A 9933-nucleotide genomic window follows, 5' to 3' on the forward strand; every position below is an offset into this window, starting at 1 on the left:
AATTATTGCAGGTATGCTATTAATATGAAGCATACCAATGACGACCTCCAGGTCCTCTTGGGCTTCGTCTACGGAGAGGTGGTGAACCTGCCCTTGGATGGTCTTGTAAGTGCATCTAGTGCCACCCCTAGTTGGTTTTGGAGTATTGACGACAAACCTAGTTGAGGGACTAATGTGTTTGTGAGAATTGTAGGATAACACAGGTAGAAGTCCCTCATTGATTCGGTTTTCCTACCAGAGATGACCCCTAAAAATGTATGAAGACATTGAAGTCAAAGGTGGTATATGAAGATATTCACATTGAAGACTATGACAAGAGAAGACACCACATGAAGCCTATGGAGCTCGAAGACTTAGATCTTTCGTAGTTCTTTTTCTTTTGTGTTGAGTCATAGGAACCACCGTACTGTTAAGTGGGGTCCAAGAGAACCAGTCGGACTGACTGAAGTGATGCCTAACCAAAAACCTATGTCTTCAAGTGAAGACTATGAGAGCGAATCTTGTCCAGAGTCGGACAAGTCAGCTTTGCTTGTAGCCCAAGTAAAGTTGCCGTGTGAGTTTGAAATCTGACCGTTGGAACACGTGTCAGTTCCTTAGTGACCCAGGGTCATTTCAGACAAATCAGGTCGGGTTGCCAAGTGGCTATAAATAGCCCACCCCCCACAACCATAAATGGTTGGCTGCTCAGATTGAGAGTACGGCTTTTGTCGTTTGAGAGCAACCCACCTCGAAGCCTTTGAGAGAGAATTCCTTGCGAGGATAAAGCCCTAACCACCCAGAGCCAGAGAGAATTGGGCATCACTTAAGTCTTCTTGTCTGTGTGATCTGAAGACTTATTACACTTGAGGACTGTGCATCCTCCAGCCGGTTAGGTGTCGTGTTTTAAGCATCCAAGAGACATTGTGGATTGCCGGTGAACGAAGCCTGTGAAGGTTTGGGAGTCTACCTTGAAGACTTACCAGAGTGATTGGGCGAGGTCTGTGTGACCTTAGCTCAAGGGGAATACGGTGAGGACTGGGTGTCCTGAGCTGCGTGTTCAGGACTGTGTGTCCTGGACTGTGTGTCCTAAGGTTTAAATACCTAGCCGCCCCAACCAGATGTACAGTTGTCACAACAACTGGAACTGGTCCAACAAATCATTGTCTTCAACGAGTCACTGGTTTCATCTTCCCTTCCCTTTACATACTGTTGCTCCTTGTGAAGTCATTGTATGTTTGCACTATCTTTTGTCTTCACTGAGTGACTGCATGCTCTGTATGGCTTCATAATATCTTCCTACCCGATCCTTACTACATTGCTGCTATTAAGTCATTGTGCTTTCACTTCATTGAACACTTGACTATGGCTTGCCTAGTGTAGTCCACCTTCCGCTGCATGGTAATAGGTTTATTTCTATCGTTTGTCTTCATAACTTCCATGTTTTGAAGACTTTCATAAAAATCGCCTATTCACCCCCCCCCTCTAGTCGATATAACGCACTTTCAATTGGTATCAGAGCAAGGTGCTCCCTTGTTCTGTGTGATTCGGTTTAACCACCTGGAGTTTTAGCTATGTCGACTACAGGGATAATTAAAGTCTCCGCTGCGTGCCCCGTCTTCGATGGAACTGAATATCCCTACTGGAAGAATAAGATGCGCATGCATCTTGAAGCCATTGATGTCGACCTATGGTATGTCATCGAAAACGGCGTTCCCAAGGCTGGAGAAGGTGTCACTGCTGCTAACGTCAAGAAATTTGTTCAACTGGACTCTACTGCCAAGAATATCATCTGTGGTCACCTGACCAAAGGACAGTATGGCCGTGTGAGTGCTTTGAAGACATATAAGCTGGTTTGGGACTGGCTCTGCAAGGTCAATGAAGGCATCTCAACCCAAAGAGATCAGAGAATCAGTGTCCTTCGCAACCTCTTCAACCGCTTCAAGCGAAATGACAATGAGAATGTCTAGCACACTTTTAACCGACTCACTGACATCACAAATGAGCTTCAAGCCCTCGGCGCTACTGAGATCACCAAACATGAAGTCGTTAAGACACTACTGAGATCACTTGATAGTTCGTTTGACATCCTAGCCCTGATGATTCAAGAACGTCCTGATTTTAAGACACTCGATCCATCTGACATACTTGAGAGGCTCAGCACACATGAGTTTCAGCTTTCTGAGAAAAGAGATATCTACGGTCCAAACTATGGGCGAACTCGTGCCTTGAAGGCAAAAGTTGTCTCCTCATCTGAAGAAGAATCTGACAGCAGTTCTGATGATCCTGAAGACATTGGAAGAGAACTTGCTATGCTTGTGAAGAAGTTCCAAAAATTCACCAAGAAGAAAGGTTGCAGAAAGTCTTCCTGATCAAGCTCAAGGAATGATGAAGCTTCTGCTCACGACTACAAGAAGAAAACATGTCACAAGTGCAAGAAACCTGGCCACTTCATCTCTGAGTGTCCACAGTGGGACAATGAGAACAAAAAGAAGAAGAAGAGCAAGGAATATGACTCTGACGACAAGAAGAAGAAGAAATACTCAAAGTCTTCGTCCAAGTCTTCCTCAAAGTCTTCATCACACAAGAAGAGCTCATCTGGCAAGGCACGTGCGTTTGTTGGCAAGGAAATGGACTCGGAGGAGGAGTCCACTTCTGAGGAGGCGGAGGTGGAGTCTGAGGAGGAGTCCGATTCAGGCGTCGCAAGTCTGGCTACAACATACGTTGCCAAGTCCATCTTCAATACTGAAGACAATGACCTCATCACCGACACCGATGCAAATGACAAGGACTACTCCGCTTCTATCTATTGCTTCATGGCTCGCGGTGCCAAGGTAAACACACGAACTACTCACTATCAAACATCTAGTGACGATGACTCTGATTGTGATTCAAAACCCAACTACAAAACACTTGCTAAAGTTGCAACTGAATAGCAGAAAGCTATGGAACATATTCAAAAACTGTTAGACAGAAGCGATGATCTATTAGGTGTTGAAATGACTCGATCTGAATCCTTAATTGAAGACATAAAAAATCTTCACATTAAGTATCAGGAACTTGAAAGTCGTCGTGAAACTCTCTCAACAACTCATGAAAAGCTTTCCTATGATTATCTTCAAAGGAAGCAAGATCTTGAGAAATTGAGAGCGGTTCATGAAGATCTTCAAAAGGAAAACGAGTCACTTCACTCCAAACAGATCAGTCCCGCTCAGGAAGGATTTGAACCACCATGTCTTAAATGCATTGAGCGTGATAATGCTACTTCTGTTGCTGAATGTTCTACCGCTACTACTGTTGCAATATCTTCAACTGTTGATGTGGTAACTAACCCCTCTGCTGAGGATACCACTGCTATTGCTGATGAGAATGCTAGGTTGAAGACATTGCTTGAAACAGGGATGTACAAATGTCTTAAAGGGCATCGGACACTATGTGATGTCCTCAAAAAGCAGATTCTGAACCGAAACCCGAGGAAAGAGGGTGTTGGGTTCGTAAGGAAAATGAATGCTGATGGCTCTTACTGGAAACCTGAGCAGTACCCCAAAACCATGTGGGTTGCTGCAAAGGAACCTTCAGCAGACCCATCCAATCTATCTGGCTTCACCTGTGCTAACCCCATTATCATTGATGAATCCTTTGATGCAAACTATATACTGTTTAAGAATCAGAATGGTGAAGTGTTTGCCAGGTACATTGGTACTAACTACAGGAATGGACCGCCTATGAAGAAGATCTGGGTTCCGAAAAGGTGTCTGGAGAATCTTCCTGTGAATGTCATCATGACACCTCATGTGAAGAAGACAAACCTCAGACCAAAGGCTTCATACGGTCCAAAGGCTTCATACAGACAGAGGACTCACCTGAGTCGCACTAATGCAAATGTTTTGCAGGGAAACCATACTTAGGCATATGAATATGAGAGCGGTTCATCAAACCGCCATGTTCATAAGACCAAGAACTATTCTGCTTATTCTTATGAGTACTATTGTCCACCTGCAAGACGGTTTGCTAGGGCTCCAAAGCCAAAATTCTCAAATGCTGCACTTAGACTTATTGCTTCTCAGCCACCCTTGAAGATGTGGGTGGCTAAGAAAGCTTAACTCTCTTTTGCAGGGAAAGGTCTCCAGCAGAAAACCAAAATCGTCTGACGCCATTGCTGGGGACCTTAAACATCTTGTAGGGTGCAAGATCAAATGCCCAAATGGTCTTACTATGTACTTCGTTCCTGAATCGCTTGCTACTCTCCCTATTAGTCCTAATCTGGATCTAAGCTTTCATAACCCATTGGTTCGTCAAATGTTTTTGCTTCACAATGCTCTTGGTGAAGCCTATCCCCCTAACTGCACTGTAGGGTACAACACCAGCGTCTTCAAAATGGATTATTGATAGTGGGTGTACAAATCAGATGACTGGCAAAAGAAGTCTTCTTATGGACTCAACCTTACGTCCATCCGACAAGAGCCACATCACATTTACTGACACTGGTAAAAGTAAGGTATTGGGTCTAGGTAGAGTTGCAATCTCAAGGGATCAACACATGGATAAAGTCATGCTTGTTGAATCCCTTGGCTTCAACTTAATGTCTGTCTCAATGCTTTGCGATTTGAACATGATCATAATATTTGGAAAATATCATTGCCTTGTACTAATGGAATCTGACAAGTCTCTAGTGTTTAAAGGATATCGAAAAGATGATCTGTACGTAGTAGATTTCTCAGCAGGACCACAGCTTGCCGTATGTCTTCTAGCAAAAGCTTCAGAATGCTGGCTCTGGCATCGGAGGCTTGGGCATGCTGGCATGAGGAACCTCCACACCCTTGCGAAGAGGTAGCATGCCATAGGCATTGAGGGCATCAAGTTCAAGAAAGACCACTTATGCGGTGCCTGTGAAGCAGGGAAGATGACGAGGGCCAAACATCCTTCGAAGACAATCATGACCACTACTCGACCATTCGAACTACTTCACATGGATCTTTTCGGTCCCACTCATTACTCAACTCTTACTACTACTGCATGCCTCTATGGCTTCGTTATTGTTGATGATTACTCTAGATACACTTGGGTGCACATAATCCTTTACAAGACTGAAGTGCAGGATGTCTTCATACGCTTCGCCAATCGAGCTATGAACAATTATGGCGCCAAGATAAAGCACATCAGAAGTGACAATGGCACTGAATTCAAGAACACTGGCCTTGATACATATCTTGATACCTTGGGCATCACACATGAATTCTCAGCCCCGTACACGCCACAGCAGAATGGCGTTGTCGAACGCAAGAACATAACACTCATTGAGATGGCCAGAACGATGCTAGATGAATACAAGACCCCAAGAAAATTCTGGCCTGAAGCCATTGATACTGCATGCCATACAATCAATCGTGTTTATCTTCACAAGCTTCTGAACAAGACATCCTATGAGCTCCTTACTGGCAAGAAGCCAAATGTCAGTTACTTCAGAGTATTTGGCGCAAGGTGCTGGATCAAGGACCCACATCACACCTCAAAGTTTGCACCAAAAGCACATGAGGGTTTTATGCTTGGATATGGAAAGGATTCGCACTCCTACAGAGTCTTCAATCTCTTTCATTACAAAGTGGTTGAAACCGTGGATGTGCAGTTAGATGAGACCAATGGTTCACAAAGAGAGCAAATGCCAAATGTGCTAGATGAAGTTCCATCCAGTGAATCAATCAAGCTAATGGGAACTAGAGAAATTATACCTTCTGAAGCTCATCCTGAAGAAGAACTTATCATCTCAGCACCTCATCAACATGAAGACAATGCTCAGCCTGAAGACATTCCTTCTAACAACGACAATGATCAGCAAGAGCAAAGTCTTCGCCCTGTACATCCTCGCGTTGCCAATGAAGTGCAGATTGAAAGAATAATTGATAGCATCAATGTACCCGGTCCACTCACTCGTTCAAGGGAAACTCAGCTAGCAAATTTCTGTGGGCAGTTCGCATTCGTCTCAATAACAGAACCCAAGAAAGTTGAAGAAGCCTTCATGGAACCTGAATGGATTCAAGCTATGCAAGAAGAGCTTCAACAATTTGAGCTGAATAATGTATGGGAACTAGTTAAGCGTCCTGATCCACAGAAGCACAATATAATAGGCACCAAATGGATATACCGCAACAAGCAAGATGAGCATGGTCAAGTTGTCAGAAACAAAGCTCGTCTCGTTGCTCAAGGATATACTCAAGTGGAAGGCATTGAGTTCGATGAAACATTTGCTCCTGTGGCTAGACTTGAAGCCATACGCATACTGCTGGCCTATGCAAATCATCACAACATACTTCTATATCAAATGGATGTGAAGAGTGCTTTTCTCAATGGCAAGATTGAAGAAGAAGTGTATGTTCTCCTGGCTTTGAAGATCCAAAACATCCTGACATGGTATACAAGCTCAACAAGGCACTGTATGGCCTCAAACAAGCCCCTCGAGCCTGGTATGACACACTCAAATACTTCCTGAAGAGCAAAGGCTTCATACCTGGTTCCCTAGACCCCACTCTCTTCACGAAGACATATGATGGTGAACTGTTTGTGTGCCAAATATATGTGGATGACATTATCTTCGGCTGCACCAATCAGAAGTACAGTGGAGAGTTTGGATATATGATGCAAGAGCAATATCAGATGTCCATGATGGGAGAGCTGAAGTTCTTCCTCGGTCTTCAAATACGACAACAACGCAATGGCATCTTCATATCTCAAGAGAAGTATCTCAAAGATTGCCTGAAGAAGTTCGGTATGCAAGACTGCAAAGGCTTCACAACACCAATGCCAGCCAAACATCATCTGGGTCCCGGCGACAATGGTAAAGAGTTCGATCAAAAGGTATACCGCTCCATGATTGGTTCTTTACTTTATCTATGTGCATCTAGGCCAGATATTATGCTTAGTGTTTGCATGTGTGCTCGATTTCAAGCGGCACCAAAGGAGTCGCATCACTTAGCTGTGAAGCAAATTCTTCGATATTTGGCTCACACCCCAACTCTAGGATTATGGTATCCAAAGGGCTCAGAGTTTGATCTGGTTGGATTCTCGGATGCTGATTATGCTGGTGACAAAGTTGATCGCAAGTCTACATCAGGCACATGTCACTTTCTGGGACAATCACCTGTATGTTGGTCTTCAAAGAAGCAGAACTGTGTATCTCTCTCCACTGTTGAATCTGAATACATTGCTGCTGGATCTTGCTGCGCTCAGATTTTGTGGATGAAGCAAACACTCAAGGACTATGGCATTCATCTGAAGCAAGTGCCACTTTACTGCGAGAACAAAAGCGCCATCAAGATCGCTAACAACCCAGTTCAGCACTCGAAGACAAAGCACATTGAAATTCGTCATCACTTTCTCAGAGATCATGTTGTGAAGGAAGATATTGATATCATACACATCAACACTGAAGAGCAATTGGCAGATATCTTCACCAAGCCCTTGGATGAGAAGAGATTTTGCAAGTTACGGTGTGAGCTAAATATCCTGGAATCCTCAAATGTCCTGTGATCAGGCACACATCCTAACCCTTATGCATATTGATGACTTAGATGTGCAACACACGAAGTAAAGTATATCTTCAATCAATGAAGACATACATTCTAAGTGTGAATACATTAATGTGTAATTTGACTTCGGAGCGCCACGATAATTGTGCACCGTGTCTGGGTCTAATACTTCCTATACGGTGGGTAACGCCACCACCAAATGTTCTATTTTGAAGTGTTTCACTCATGACGTTACCTTGCAATGTCTTCACATTTGGTTTGGCTTCGATCTCAACATATCTTCATGATTATCTTCACTATGTTGATTATATAGATACATATATATATATTAGTGTTCTGTCCTCTACAACATTCACTTATAGCTATGTCTTCATTGTTGAATCTTTTGAACTAAGTGAATGTGATCGGACCCTAACCTCTCTATGCTTTCTATCTCAAATTCTATCTCTCCAAATCATATGCATTCTATTGAAACTGTCGAATGTCTTCTCTGCGTCCTTGTCAGCAGAAGATACAGAGACAACCATTAAGTCCGTTTTCAATGCTCATTCCTCCACATGAAGTAGGAACGACCACCCGACAATCAAGGCGTGCGTGGGACGTGGAACAAACCCCAAAATTCCGCATAATGGCCACGTGTTCCTCAGATGCGAATTGCCAGGGGCACCTGTGTAATAGCGCAGTGCCGCCCATGTACCTATAAATACACAGTTCACAGCGGTCATTATCTCTTCTTCCACTCTCGCACGAACCCTAGCGCCACCGCTAGCCCTCGACGACGCCGGCGACGAAGCGCTTCGCTGCTGCAACCTCTCCGACGCCGTCTTCATGCCGACCGCGGACATCGTGCTCTCCGCCGTCGCTGTAGGTGTCCTCCGTCGCCAAGTTAGGGCATGGAAGATCGAACTGCTCGGCCTCATCTTCCACTTCGTCTAGCAGTTCTTAGTGTGGTAAATAAAACTTCCTTTTTACAGCACCGTTGATCCTATGGATTTGTCACTTTCTACCACAAGCAGTTTCTATTCACACAAGTTAGATCTCTCTCATACTGCATCTCATAACATGCCTAGTATATTCACTTATGCTTCACAAAGTAGTTAGATTCCTCACTTGTACTGATCTGTGGATTCGTACAAATCTGGAACCAACTCCTTATCTATGAGTGAATGTCTTCACAAAATGAGGTCAATGTCTTCTAAACTGATTTATCTTCAAAATCTTCTGAGAATGCATATGACCTCTTGCCCTTCCCTCGCACCTTAATGTTGTCACATGTACATGTCCGTGGGAGAATCCTTTGGTTCTCATAGTCTGCATTCATTTGCAGAATTCTTACAACATCACATTAATTCTCCCGAAGCCAGTTCCTGTTGGTCCAGCAAGCGAAAACCTTTGAACCCTTTGAACGTGTTGAAGCCTTTCAAGTTAAAGTTTATGGCTTCAGAGAAAGCAGCAAGGAAGGGTGGCAGAAAGCGTCATGGAGAAACATCCAGAGATCTGCCAGATGAACTCTCAAAATTGTACAAGACAGATCCTGAAGAGGATTACAATTAGCGCAAGACCCGAATCCAATGGATTCGAAGATATTGGGCAGAACAATGGTTCAAATACCGATTTGTAACCCAAGAGTATGTTGAGAAAAATGCCATCAAGAGACCGTGGGGAGACATCCAATACAAGAATCTTCTACCCAGGTCCAGAGATGAAGCCATTGCTCAAGGCTTCTATCCCTGCATGGTCCGTGGGCCACAGCTAGCCAATGCACACCCATCGTCACTACTATGGTGTCGTGACGACAATCTGTTCAAGTGCAACTTCCAGTTTGCCCAAAAATCAGCGAAGCAGAACAAGAAGACTTTGGGTTAGACTTCAACCCTGGTCCCTCAGCACCAAGGGCAGATGGCACACGAGATGCAGAACCCAATGTCATCGGTCCTTTCTACAACCCTGAAGGCCTCATCACCCACATCTTAGAAGGGACTACAGTGAATGAGCCTGCAGCTGACGCTGAATCAGAAGAAGCTCCTGCAGCACCGAAGACAAAGAAGATGAAGAAGCCTAAAGCTTCAAAGCCTGCCCCCTCACCAAAAATCTCAAGGGCGAAGCCACTGGCAACTGCACCTCCTGAAGACAGTGTGCAGTCTGAAGACTTATCTCGCATCTCCAAGCCCCAGAAAGTCAAGATGCCTCTACCTCACACCGGGCAAGAGCTAACTGCTGCTGCCATTCTGCGCAATGACGACATTGATCTGTCAAGTGATGAAGATCTAGCAGATGACGCTCTTGAGCAACTCATCAAGAGCAAAGAAGAAGCAGAAATATTCAATGATCTGCCTCTCTTTGATGTGACCATCATAAGTGCAAGGCCCTTGGGCGTCCTGGCATCGACCCCAGGATGGCTGCAAAGAAGAAGAAGAAGCCTGCTACGGCTGAA

Source organism: Triticum aestivum, chromosome 1A (genome assembly GCF_018294505.1).
Source record: "Triticum aestivum cultivar Chinese Spring chromosome 1A, IWGSC CS RefSeq v2.1, whole genome shotgun sequence".
Taxonomy (NCBI): Eukaryota; Viridiplantae; Streptophyta; class Magnoliopsida; order Poales; family Poaceae; genus Triticum; species Triticum aestivum.